The following is a 13,227-nucleotide window of genomic DNA, read 5'->3' as shown; positions in this document are numbered from 1 at the left end:
TAAAATATGTTTTGAGCTGGATAGTTCCACTGAGATCACAAGGCTCTTGAGATATGATGAAGTGGAGCTTTGAAAGGGGATGAGTGTGATTATAATTTTTAGACCTGGCTTTTGATCTAAAAGATAAGCTTTTTTAAAACTGTTTTTATTATTTATTTTTGAAAGAGAAAGAGAGCATGAGCGGGCAGAGAGAGAAGGAGACACAGAATCCGAAGCAGGCTCTGGCAAAGAGGTGTCAGCACAGAGCCCGATGTGGGGCTTGAACCCACGAACCTCTAGATCATGACCTGAGCCCAAGTTGGACACTTAACTGACAGCCACCTAGGCACCCCCAAAAATTCTGTTTTTGATTTTTTTTACATGACAGAAATATAACCCCTATATTGTAACTTGTAACATCAAAAAAGATTACATTTCTCAAGTATGCAAAAATAATGCTATCTGTATCTCCAGTTCATGTGATTGTTGTCAGTGAATTCTTATTATACTTTCCCCCTACACATAAATATTTCTGGGATGCCACAACAGGGTATCTTATATATGATCACAAACTAATTTATTGGCAGAGCACTTAGCTCTCTCTGCTTTGTTCTTTCTCTCTTGGTCTGGTTCTCACACAGATTTTACGCAAGAAGCATTTTGATAGGCTTCAGTGTTTATAATCAGCCCTCTACTATTAAAGTCAAGGATCATCTACATATCTCAAAACTTTCATTCTTGATCTGTATATTAGTCATGAAAGCTACACTCTGCTGCAATAACAAATAAACTTCTAAGTTTCAAGAGCTTAATACAACAGAAGTTTGTTTATCTTTCACACAACAGTCTGCTTTGTGCTACTTGGCTAGCCTTGGCAGCTTTCCTTTAATTGGTGACTCAGGGATCCAGGAAATTTCCATATTGTGATGCTGCATCTGAAGCAAGTGGCCTCAGAGGTTATCACAGAAGGACAGGAAAGATTTGTGGCCGAACATTGAATGGTCTACATTGTATTTGCTCATATTCATTCCCTCAAAACCCACTTCTAGGGCTCTAACCTAACTGCAAGGGCTGCCATGGAAAGGCAGCCTTCCCATGTATCCCTGAAGAGAAAAACAAAACATTATTAGGTAAATATGTAACCCAGGGTGTACCCGAGGGAACCAGTGTGTTTCTGAGTTCTAGTCAGAAGTGGGGAGAACACAGCCTGACTTGCCCCCCATACTCCCTGACCCACTGCAATGATTCTGGCCACCTGGATCAGGAAACAGAGCAGTTTGAGCTCAGAGTCTCACTATTGTTGCACTTATTATTTCTGGCTCTTCCATCTTGACCTGTAGAAGCTCAAACCAATTCTAGGGGTCCTACATGTAATGGGATACCGTGTTCTTTTCCTAATCCTTTTCCATTCTGTGCCTGGAATTCATACTCCTAAGCTAAACTTTTCCTTCCTTCCCTAGTCATAAAGCCAGTTCCTGTTCATGTTTATCTATGTAAACAAAATATGGGGGGAAATATAGGTGACATTGCTTTACCCTAACATCATTTGAGTCCCATATCTGTCACCAAAAAGTGCTCTATAACATGGGTTTTACCTTGTGTTCAGCCTTTTCAGAAGGGTATGGGATGTTGATGCAAAGATGGAACCATGTAGATATGGAGAGTTTGATCAGTTAAGATTGCTTTCAGCACCAAGTGACCTAACACTCAAGCAACAGGCAACAGTGGCTTAAAATGGTAAGAGTTCATTTTCTTTCCCTCTCTCCACACCCCCCCCCCTTTTTTTAAATAAGTCTGAAGGTTGGTATTTGCTAGCATTGGTTCTAGTTCTTCATGATTCTGAATCCAGTAATTCTGAAGTGTCCTTATCCTTTCCCCCATCTTTGTCAACCATAGTTGCAGAGGCCATGTGATGTGAAATATTACATCAGATTGAGTATAGAAGCAGATATGAATTACAAAGATTATGAAATATAAAATGTTACTTTTTTTTGCTTTGGCAAAAATATTTTAATACAAACATTTGTTAGTAGTTAATGAGTTTATTGTTATTTTAAATAAAGAATTTATTTTTTAAATGCTTTAGATTTAACTTCCAATACAGTACATATATAATCTATATACACAAAAGTTTTTTGGGGAGGTCTCCAATGATTAAGAGTATAAGAGGGATTCTGAGACCAAAAAGTTTAAGAAAAGCTGTTTCATAAAATAAGGCTTTAGATTCACTGTATATCACGTGTATTACATCTGTTTTTCTATCATTTGGCTATTGTTTATTATGCTTTTAGTTATGTGAGTTTTTACAGAGTCTTTGAGTAAATTCAGAGTCAAGCCTGTGAATTTACTCCCTAAATATCCCCACTGTATCTACCATTCTCATGTTTATATATATTTGCTTAAATATTATCTTTTATTTGTATTTTTAAAGTGTAAGCATCTAGTTTTTAACATACTTCAATACATAGATATAATAATTTTTTCCAAATATAAAGCTAGTTGTCTCAACCTCGTTCTTCTTTCCTACTCTTTTCATTTGATATATTGCAATGCATGTTCACTATTTCAAGAAATACCTGATTTTCCACTGGTTTCTTATTACCTCGCTGCTAGAACTAGACAGACAATTCTCATTTAAAATATAATTTTGACATCCACCTGTTACTAAAGGTGCTCCTCATTTCCCTTTCCCATAATTTTATTATTTTTGTCCACTTGTTTTTCAAGGTAGAATTTAAAGTAACTCTTAAGTTAAAAAAATACACAGTAATATATTGATGGGAATTGCATTGAAATTTTGCATGCCTTTGGGGAGAGTGGACTTTTTTATACTTCTAAGTCTTCTAGTATTCTTGACCATTAGTTTATCTTTTTGTAAGTAGTATGTTTATACATTTTTTCTTATAAGCCTTGCACTTTTTTCCTAGATTTATTTTTAGGATTTTATTGTGTTCTAACTTTCTAAGAATATTTGGTTAGATGCTTAAAATTCTCCAACCTTTAAATTAAATACTTAAAACTAATACTTAAAATTAACTAGCCTATTTTAAGAGTCCCTACCTTCATCCCCCATTTCAGAAAATTTGTGGTCATACTCCTCTATCAAGTATCAAGAAAATCAGAGAGTGAATAATATATCCCTTCTTAACACAAATATCATATAATATTTGCAAATGAGCTACTCTGTACTGTGTCTCAGAGTTTCTTTTATTTCTGGGACCTGTTTTTGTTTGTTTGTTTGTTTGTTTGTTTGTTTTTCCCCAGCTTCCCAGCAGACTCATGTCTTTTTTTTGAGGCTGTTAATTTTGAATTGCTCCAAAGGGAACTGAGCAGCTAAAATGCACGCTATGGATAACCTGAACTGTATGTACTTTCCTGGAGTGAAGGAAAAGTAAATAGAAGAAAACTTGTGCAGAATTTCAAATATTATTTTCTTAGTTTTCAAACATCATGTAAAATTGTCTGGCCTGGATTGTTGGAGTGCTCTAGCCCTTTTGGAAAATAAAGAAAGTTACATACTTAGCCAACACTTCAGATGTTATTTGGACTTCTATAAGAAGCCCTGAAAGAAATAGTGGCTTATTTTAACTTGTAAATTTAGTTTTCTAGTTTATGGAACAAAGAAAGAAATATATATTTTTTTAATTAAATTTTTTAGTAGAAGAATTGACATACAATATTGTATTATTTTCTGGTATACAGAGTACTGTTTTTATATTTATGTGCGTTACAAAATGGTGACCACAATATCTACTTCCCATCTGTCACCATACATAGTTGCTGCAATATTACCATATTCCCTATGCTATACTTTATATTCCTGTATTTTATGTAACTGGAAGATTATACATATTAATCTCCTTCACCTATTTCTTCCATCCCCCTACCACTCCCATTGGATAACCATCAGTTTTTTTCTCTGTACTTACGAGTCTGTTGCTGTTTTGTTCTGTTTGTTCATTTGTTTTTTAGATTACACATATAAGCAAAGTCATACAGTATTCGTCTTTTCCTGACGTACTTTTCTTAGCATAATACTTTCTAGTTCATCTATGTTGTCGCAAATGGCAGGATCTCATTCTTTTTTTACGGCTGAGTAATACCCCAATGTGTGTATGTCTGTGCGCGCGTGCATGCACAGACCATATCTTCTTTACACATGCATCTGCTGATGGACATTTAGGCTGCCTCCAGATCTTGGCTGTTCTAAGTAGTGCTCCAGTGAACATGAGAAGGTGTATATGTCTTCTCACATTAGTGTTTTGTTTTTTTTTTTTTCAGATAAATACCTAGAAGCATAATTGCTATATCATATGGTTGTTCTATTTTAATTATTTGAGGAACCTCATGCTATTTCCCACAGTGGCTGTAGCAATGTACACTCCTCCCAACATTGCCTGCAAGTTCTCTTTTCTCCACATCCTCACCAACATTTGTTGTCATTTTGATACTAGCCATTCTGAGAGGTGTGAGGTGATGTCTCATTTGGGTTTTGATTTGCATCCCCGGTGGTTAGCAGTATTGAGCATCTTTTCATGTCCTGGTTGGTCATCTGCATGTCTTTTTTTTTGGAAGAATGTCTATATAAGTCTCCTTCCAGTTTTTGAATCAACCTTTTTTCTTTTGCTATTGAACTGTATGAGTTCTTTGTTTTCTCCCATTCAATAGGTTGCCTTTTTGTCTTGTTGATGGTTTCTTTGCTGTGTAAAAACTTTTTAGTTTAATGTAGTCCCACTTATTTATGTTTTCTTTTGTTGTCCTTGCCTGAGGAGATAGATCCAAAAAATATTGCTAAGATCAATGTCAAAGAGGTTACTCCCTATGTTTTTCTCTAGGAGTTTTATTGTTTCAGGTCTTTAAGTCTTTAATCCATTTGGAGTTAGTTTTTGTGTCTCATGTAAGATACTGGTACAGTTTAATTCTTTGGCATGTGGTTGTCCAGCTTTCCAACACCATTAAAAACACTGTCCATTCCCCATTATATATTCTTAATTCTTTTGTCATAAATTGACCATATATGCATATGTGTATTTCTGAGGTCTCTATTCTGTTCCATTGACATATGGGTCTTTATGCCCCTACTTTACTATTTTGATTAATACGGCTTTGCAATATAGTTTGAAATCTGGGAGTGTGATGCCTCCAATGTTGTTGTTCTTTGTTAAGACTGCTTTAACTATTTGGAGTTTTCTGTGGTCTAATACAAATTATGGAACTGTACTAGTTCATGCAGGTGCACTAATCCATGGATTATTTTGGATAGCATGGACATTTTAACTCTTCCAACCCATGAACATAATATTTCTTTATATTTGTGTCAATATCACTTTTATCAATTTATTATAGATTTCAAAGTACAAGTCTTTCACCTCCATGGTTAAAATTATTCTTAGCTATTTTATTCTTTTTGATACAATTATAAATGTGATTGTTTTTTTAATTTCTCTTTTTGTTCATTATTAGTGTACAGAAATGTGACACATTACTGAATTTATCAGTTTTAATATTTTGGGGGTGGAGACTTTAGGGTTTTCTACATACAGTATCATGCCATATGCAAATGGTGACCGTTTTACTTCTTCCCTTCCAATTTGGATGCATTTTATTCCCTTTTCTTGTTTAACTGCTGTGGCTAAGGCTTCTAATACATAAAAGTGGCAAGAATGGGTATCCTTGTGTTATTGATCTTAGAGGGAAAGCTTTCAGCTTTTCATAGGTGAGTATGATGTTTACTATGGATTTCTCACATATGGCCTTTATTTTGTTTAGGTACATTCCCTCTAAACCCATTTTGTTGAGAGTTTTTATCAAATGGATTTTGAATTTTATCAAAAGTTTTTCTTCTGCATCTATCGAGATAATTGTATGATTTGTATTCTTCATCATATTTATGTGGTTTATCATATTGATTTCTGGATGTTGAACCATGCTTGTATCTCTGCTATAAACCCAACTTAATCATGTTGTGATCTCTTCCATGTATTGTTCAATTTGGTTTACTAGTAGTCTGTTGAGGAGTTTTTCATCTGTATTCATGAGGATATTAGCATATATTTTTTTTTTGGTTTGTGTAGTATGTCTGATTTAGTATCAGGGTAATGCTGTCCTCATAGAATGAGTTTGGAGGCAGTACTTTCTCTTCTCTTTTTGGAATAGAGAATGGTAGGTATTAACTTTACTTTAAATGTTTGGTGGAATTCACCTGTGAAGTTGTGTGTCCTTGACTTTTGTTTGTTGGGGATTTTTTGATTACAGATTCAACTTCATTACTAGTAACGGGTATGCTCAGATTTCTATTTCTCATTCAGTCTTAGAAGATAATACTTTTTTAGGAATTTATTTCTTCTAGGTTTTTGAATTTATTGATGCATAATTATAGTAGTTTTTTATGTTCCTTTGTATTTCTCAGTTATCAATTATAAGTTTTATTTCTGATTTTGAGTCTAATCTTTTTTTCCCCTACTAAGCCCTGGTAAATGTCACCAATTTTGTTTGTATTTTCAAAGAACCAACTCTTAATTAATTTTTTAACTCTATTTCCTTCTTTCTACTAAGTTTGGGCTTTGTTCTTTTCTAGTACCTTTTCGTATAAGAAAATGACCTTCCTCTTAAAACTGTTTTTGGATGTAAATTTTAAAAAATAAAAAATTTAAAAAATAATAAAAATAAATAAAAATAAATGCTATCAAAAAAACCTGTTTTTGCTTCACCCTCTAGATTTTGGAGCGCTGTGTTTTCATTTTCATTTGTTTCAAGGTATTTTATTTTTCCTTTTATTTCTTCATTGACCTATTCGTTGTGTATGTAGTGGCATATTGTTTAGTCTTCATGTGTTTGTGCTTTTTCCAGTTTTATTTCTTTTCTCCTGTGTAGGATTTAATGGTTGGGGTGTTTGATGTGGAGCTTAAATCTCTCACTGCTTATGCAAAAGTTCTATACTATTGAGATCCTTTCTGACCATGGACTGCCATGCCTTGATGTGGTCTTTTTCCTTAGTGAGACCATGTGTCTGCCTCTTCTACACCTGTCTATGCTGTCCCTTATTGTGGGGGCTCTGTTCCCCAGTTTTTAGGTTCCTGTTAGTGGGAATTATTCCAAATGTAGTGTAGATTGTTGTGTCTATGGAAGGTGAATTCAGGATCTTCCTACAGCAACATCTTGAAGGGTACTTCAGAACTCTATATTTTTAAAAGTCTTAACAGTGTTAAATTGTTCAAATCAAGCAACATGAGGTTTTTTTTTTTATTAAATTGTTTAACTCAGTTAATGTGTAATGTTAAAAACAAGATGAAAGGCCCCAAAATAGAGACACTTACCAAGCCCATGTCACCAAACAGGGTCTTGATTCAATTATGTTTCAGCTCTCTCAGAAATGGAACCTTAAAACAGTCTGTCATGAATTGCCTGATCAACACTAGTTAGATAACCTGCCTGATGGACCCCTACATCCAATATAGGGAAAGGTAACTTGTAATAACATCCCACTTTTTGCCTAGTATAACCTCCTTGTTCCTGCTCCCATCTGCCTATAAAAATCTTTTATTTTACATAGCTTTTCAGAGATCCTATCTTCTAGATTATATGCAACACTAATCATGAATTGTTGAATAAAGCTAGTAAGATCTTTAAAATTTAGTCAGTTGAATTTTGTCGTTTGTTTGTTGGCAGTGATAGGATCCAAAGGAGACTTCTGATGGCTTTGGAAATACAATGATAAAAGGTTCAAAGGGACCAGTGCCTATGTTTTAGTATTTTGTTGTTGTTGTTGCCATTTTGAGGGCCATGGGTAAGTTCGTTTCAGATCCAGGCTCTGCTCTTTTTGTGTTGAGCTCCCAGTCTAACTGGCTTTCCAGTCTAGGGGTAATAGGTCAATCTAGACTAATGGGAGTCTTTAATAGAGCACTAGTTCTTAGCCCTTAGTTAGTCCACAGGTCCAGTCCAGGGATTACTGAGTCACCTTGAGCTGGCAGACAGTTCCCCCTAGAATGCAAGTCCTTAACCCTTGGTTAGTCTGCAATCACAATCTGTTGGAGTCTTCTGGTTCAGTCTGTAGTTCTTTGGGAACTGCAGGTGGTATGCACAAAAGGCATTCTCTTGACCAATTCATAGTACCATCTCTGGTTGCTGCTGGTGTCCGTAGTTGTGTTTATGTCATGTGCACATTAGCAGGAACCCACAGTAGCCAGGTAAAGGATTAATAAATCTATTCTTAACAGGAATCTCAGGGGTCAAAGCTAACAAAAACAGCAACAACAAAACTGATAGGCATGGGTCAAGCACTTAAAAGCTTTTAGAGTACTCCTAATTCTCAGATACCTGTGGCACCACACAATTCCCAATCCAGTGGTACACTTCTCTTACATATTAATTTGACTCCTAGAGACTCAAGGCTTTGGCTAAAGAAGTAGCTAAACTTCAGAGAATAGAGTACACCACCTTCTGGCTCAAGTGCTTACTTTATATCTAAGTACTATGACCCTGGAAGCTATAAGTACCTGTGAAAATAGCAAAATATTACTAAGACAGTCTAGAATTACAATGGTCATTATGGGGAGTGTTCCAGCGAACAAGTGCACTTGAAAGCAAGGGCTCCCAAGTCAAACAAACTGAACGGAATACCTTTTTAAAAAAACTTTAAGGTTTATTCATTTTTGAGACACACAGCATGAGTAGTGGAGGGGCAGAAAGAGAGGGAAACACAGAATCCGAAGCAGGCTCTAGGCTCCCAGCTGTCAGCACAGAGCATGACGTGGGGCTCGAACACACGAACCATGAGATCATGACCTGAGCTGAAGTCGAGTATCCAATCGACTGAGCCACCCAGGCACCCCTGGAATACCTATTTTAATTGTCAGGCAGAAATCTCCAAAAGCCTTCAAGATTCTCTACTAATCCTCTGAATTTCCTTTATACTTTGAAGAGATTAAAAGAGTATGAACAAAAAGATGACCAAGTTCTTAAAACACCTCTATCTCTATCCTCAAAGTAGAGCCCCCATATGGACTGTCCCAAGGTTGATGGGACTCTGAGGGATTCTCCGGTAAACTTCTATCCATTATTACCTTAAAAAGCCAAGTAGAAACTAAACATTAATAGGAAACCATGCAACAGGTTTGAGCCCCATTTACTCTGCAGGCTACAGATAGGATCCTGGGAAAAATCACAGAAACCAATGAAGATGAGAATTCTTACCAGAATCATCTCTTCCAAGGAAGGTAAAATTTCATGTACCTTCCTTTCCAAATCCAGATCAGTTGGTTACTTATCTTTTTCCTCCTAAGGATAAAAATTGCTGTCTTTTTGTCTTATTTTCTGTCCTGAGTGATCAAGTTTTGGGGTGATGGGGTGGGTGTTCATGAAGTCCAGAGCCGAAGGCCAAGAAAGAATTCTTGAAGATGTCTTTGAGCAAAAAAGGTGATTTATTAAATATGGTGACAGGACCCATGGGCAGGAAGAAATGCACTGGAGTCATGACAGGTAACTCATTACATACCCTCAGGTTGGGAGGGGGTCACAGATAGAGTAAGTCTCTGAAGGAATTTTGGAAGCAAGGCTTTCAGGACCTTGAGGGGATAGCTGTTGCTAGGGAAATGCTATTTATTACCATTTAATACAACCTCAGTCATGAGACCCTTCCAATATACATCAGGGGCCATAAGCTTGGAGTATGATTAGTAGCATATATCTTTGGGCAGTTGAGATAAAGGAAGTAGATTTACAGGATCATCAAGGTTGGGATCATGTTAAGGTAAGGTTATCTTTTGCCCCCAGCAAAGTGTCATCCTTGAGGAAGCTGAGCTCCTAGAAGGAGGACACTCTGCTGGTCTCAAGGACTTGTCAACAGACTATAGGCAGTAGGGGAATTTAATTTTTCATTTGCTTTAGTTTCCCACATGGCCGTGGCAAGCACTTAAACCCCTTTCCTATGTTCTTGGGTAGCCAAGAGTGTCAGAGGAACATCACACATATCCCACCTGGAGGGAGGGGGCTGTGCCAGCCCATATTTTGCCATCAGCTTGCCCCATGCTCCCTCATCACTGAAAACTTGGTTTGGCAACTGTCAGATGTGGGAGGAGCCTCCTAAAATATGGCTGAATAGAAATGTGAGTTGCACTTCTTTTGCAGGTAGGGTCCTATTGACTGTTATCAACTCTCAGGAAACTTGTCTAAGTGGCTATCTTTTGGCTATTTGGGGGGATACCTGTTGGATTCATGGGGTCATTCAATACTGCTAGAAATATTTACTATTTGTCCAGCTGAAACCTGACAAGATATATGAAAGGACTTTTTTAAGGTAGATTTATGGTCAGAAGTTGGCCAAACTAGGAGCTGATATTCAGAGCCTGATAGCTCTTTTTCAGGCTTTTCCAAAGCTAAAATGAAACTATGTACCCACAGGGGAAGAAAAACCGTCCAAATACCAGCAACTCTAAATCTGTAACATAGAAATCTTTGAGTTCCATCTTTATTGAAGATATTCTCCCTGATAAAATGAAGCAAAATGAAGATAATGTAGTTTGATGTGTGGGCAAGTCCCTTAATGTCATTCAGGTTGTAACCCAATTCTTACGGAATTAACAATAACGGCCCTTGTGTTATAAATTGAGTGTTTACAAAAACAGAAATGCACCCCTAGAAGTAATTCAAAGGCCATCTATCCATTTTACTAATCCCCAAACCTCCCCTATTCAACTCTAAGGGGCTGTAGATGTTGTAAAAATCTGAATTTAGGGAACAAAAACCCTTCTCTGTATAACTTGGATTCTTTCTCTTCTTTCTCTGTGCTTTTTATGTGATGTAAATAGTGTATTAGATTTACTCTAGGAACCAAGGTAATTCTTACCAGAAAGAATTAAAAAAAAGCTAATTGAAAACTAGGCCTATGAAAAATCTTAAAATTATTTGCCACAAATATTAGTGAAAAATTTAAGCCATTCTAGCAGGTGACCTTATTTCATCTGTCAGAAACAACGTGGATCTAACTGTTCTTTAATAAACTAGTGAGTAATGCCAAAAGTAATTTGTAAGAACCTCTATTTAACTGATCTAAAAACAAACCAGTGCTATATAAATTAAGTATACTCTCAGAAACAAAACTAACCCAAATATTTTTAAAGTCCATTTAATCTATGATAATCTGTAGTAGATAAAAGCTAATTTAAGTTTGTTGGTTTAATTAAAACAGTCATTTCTTTAGAGGTATCATATTAGATATAATATGGGCATACAGTTTTTATTCATCCTAGGTTTACTAAAAGTCAAATAAGCTCATGTTTTCTCAAAGAATTTGTCAGCAAGAAAGATGAGATGATACCTGTTCCATGTCTCACAAAATTTATATAAGTAATCTAAACTTAGTTGTTAAGAACAGGTAAGTAGGTGTAATATGTTAGATGTAAAAATGTAAATAGATATTATTTCATAATGATCTGTGATCCTGTTAATCAAATATTGAAATATTTTGACATTTTTCCAAAATCAACACCTAAACAGAGCCTTTTTGACCTGAAACAAACTTTCCCATTTCCCAAAGTGCTTCAAAATCTCAAAGGATTTATCTCCCACTTGGTAAGATATGAAACTAACTGGTTTATTCCATATGTTAAATTACTTGGGAAGCATTATAAATAAAAAGTAATGCTAAATCTTTTAGGTTATATTTGTATGGATTGATTTTACTAATAGAAGTGTTTTACAAGTTACATGAAAGTCCTAGAAATCTGATAATGTCAAGTATAATGTTATCAGTCATAATTCATTTATCTTAGAATTTTATTTATCACAGGAATAACCAAATTTCCTTGTTAATTCCATTATAATGAACTCCCATCAGATCTGTAATCATTAGCATTTTTAAGTTTTTCTTGGCATTTACATAACATTTTATTCTGATGCTTTTGCAAAAGTTGGATTCATAGACAGGATCCTACCAGGTACTCTTTACCAATGACACCACTGCCAAATTACAAGGTGTCAAACCTCAGGTGCATACTTCACAACTGATGCAGTTTCTGTCTGACATCTGGTCCTGTGCAAAGATGGAGACTTCAAAATTAAATTGGCTTTGAAAAGGAGTAGCCAATGTCAAGGTATGCTGCTTTCTCAGAGAAGTCTGACCAATTGTGTTACTTCCTGTACTTCCCTCTCCCATCATCCTCTTCTTAATTTCTATACTATGAAGGTCTTTTTTTTTTTAACGTTTTTTTTTTTTATTTATTTTTTTGGGACAGAGAGAGACAGAGCATGAACGGGGGAGGGGCAGAGAGAGAGGGAGACACAGAATCGGAAACAGGCTCCAGGCTCCGAGCCATCAGCCCAGAGCCTGACGCGGGGCTCGAACTCACAGACCGCGAGATCGTGACCTGGCTGAAGTCGGACGCTTAACCGACTGCGCCACCCAGGCGCCCCAATACTATGAAGGTCTTTATGATGATTTTGTCCAACTTTTGCCTTGCTTTGTCCGGGAAAGATAATGCTATTGTTCACGTATTTCAGGTCATTGCAAACCTGAATCCCACCTCAAAACAACTGGTAGGTTTGTCACCATGCTGGTTATCCTATACTTCTACCTGTCACAAACTTTTCCCTGATTTCTAATGGCCTAGTTTCTCTGGAACTCAGCCCCTTCTCCTTTATGTCAGACCCCCTAACTTTATGTCAGACCCCTTAACCCTGGGGGTCCACTTCCCTATCTTTGGTTAACTTGGCATCTAAGGGACACAAGGCAAGGGTAACCAGAATAAAACTGCTGGTGATCTACAGACCCTTAAATTGTACAGGCCTCCATGGCTGTTACTTTTCCAGCCCTAAGCCACAGACACAAATGGGAAATACAGGGATGCATTCATAATTCAAAATTAGCTACTTTGGCAAATCCCTACTTCTCTAAGAATAACTATCATTGAGGCTATGATGAGAAATCTCTCCCAAATTCTTGAAGATATTGTAGAATCTGATGCTAAAGCAATAACTTCCCAACAACAACAAAATCCCTAGTCTCTCTGCCCAAAATTGTTCTGGACACTAAGGTAGCCCTTGGTTATTTTTTAATTGAGTAAGGAGGTATTTGTGCTATGGCCAACATCACTTGCTGCACTTGGATTGACCTCTCTGGGGCAGTTGAGACTCAGCTACATAAAGACCACTCAAAAAACAGTTGGATTGAAAAAGTGAGCACTTTAATGAGGCTTTCTTTGATTTACTTGATTCCAATTGGTTTGTATCTTAGAGACCATGGCTCTGAAGTAC

The sequence above is a fragment of the Neofelis nebulosa genome, chromosome 4 (assembly GCF_028018385.1).
Source record: "Neofelis nebulosa isolate mNeoNeb1 chromosome 4, mNeoNeb1.pri, whole genome shotgun sequence".
NCBI lineage: Eukaryota > Metazoa > Chordata > Mammalia > Carnivora > Felidae > Neofelis > Neofelis nebulosa.
The sequence above is the reverse complement of the archived record's forward strand: the minus strand, read 5'-3'. Positions refer to the sequence as shown.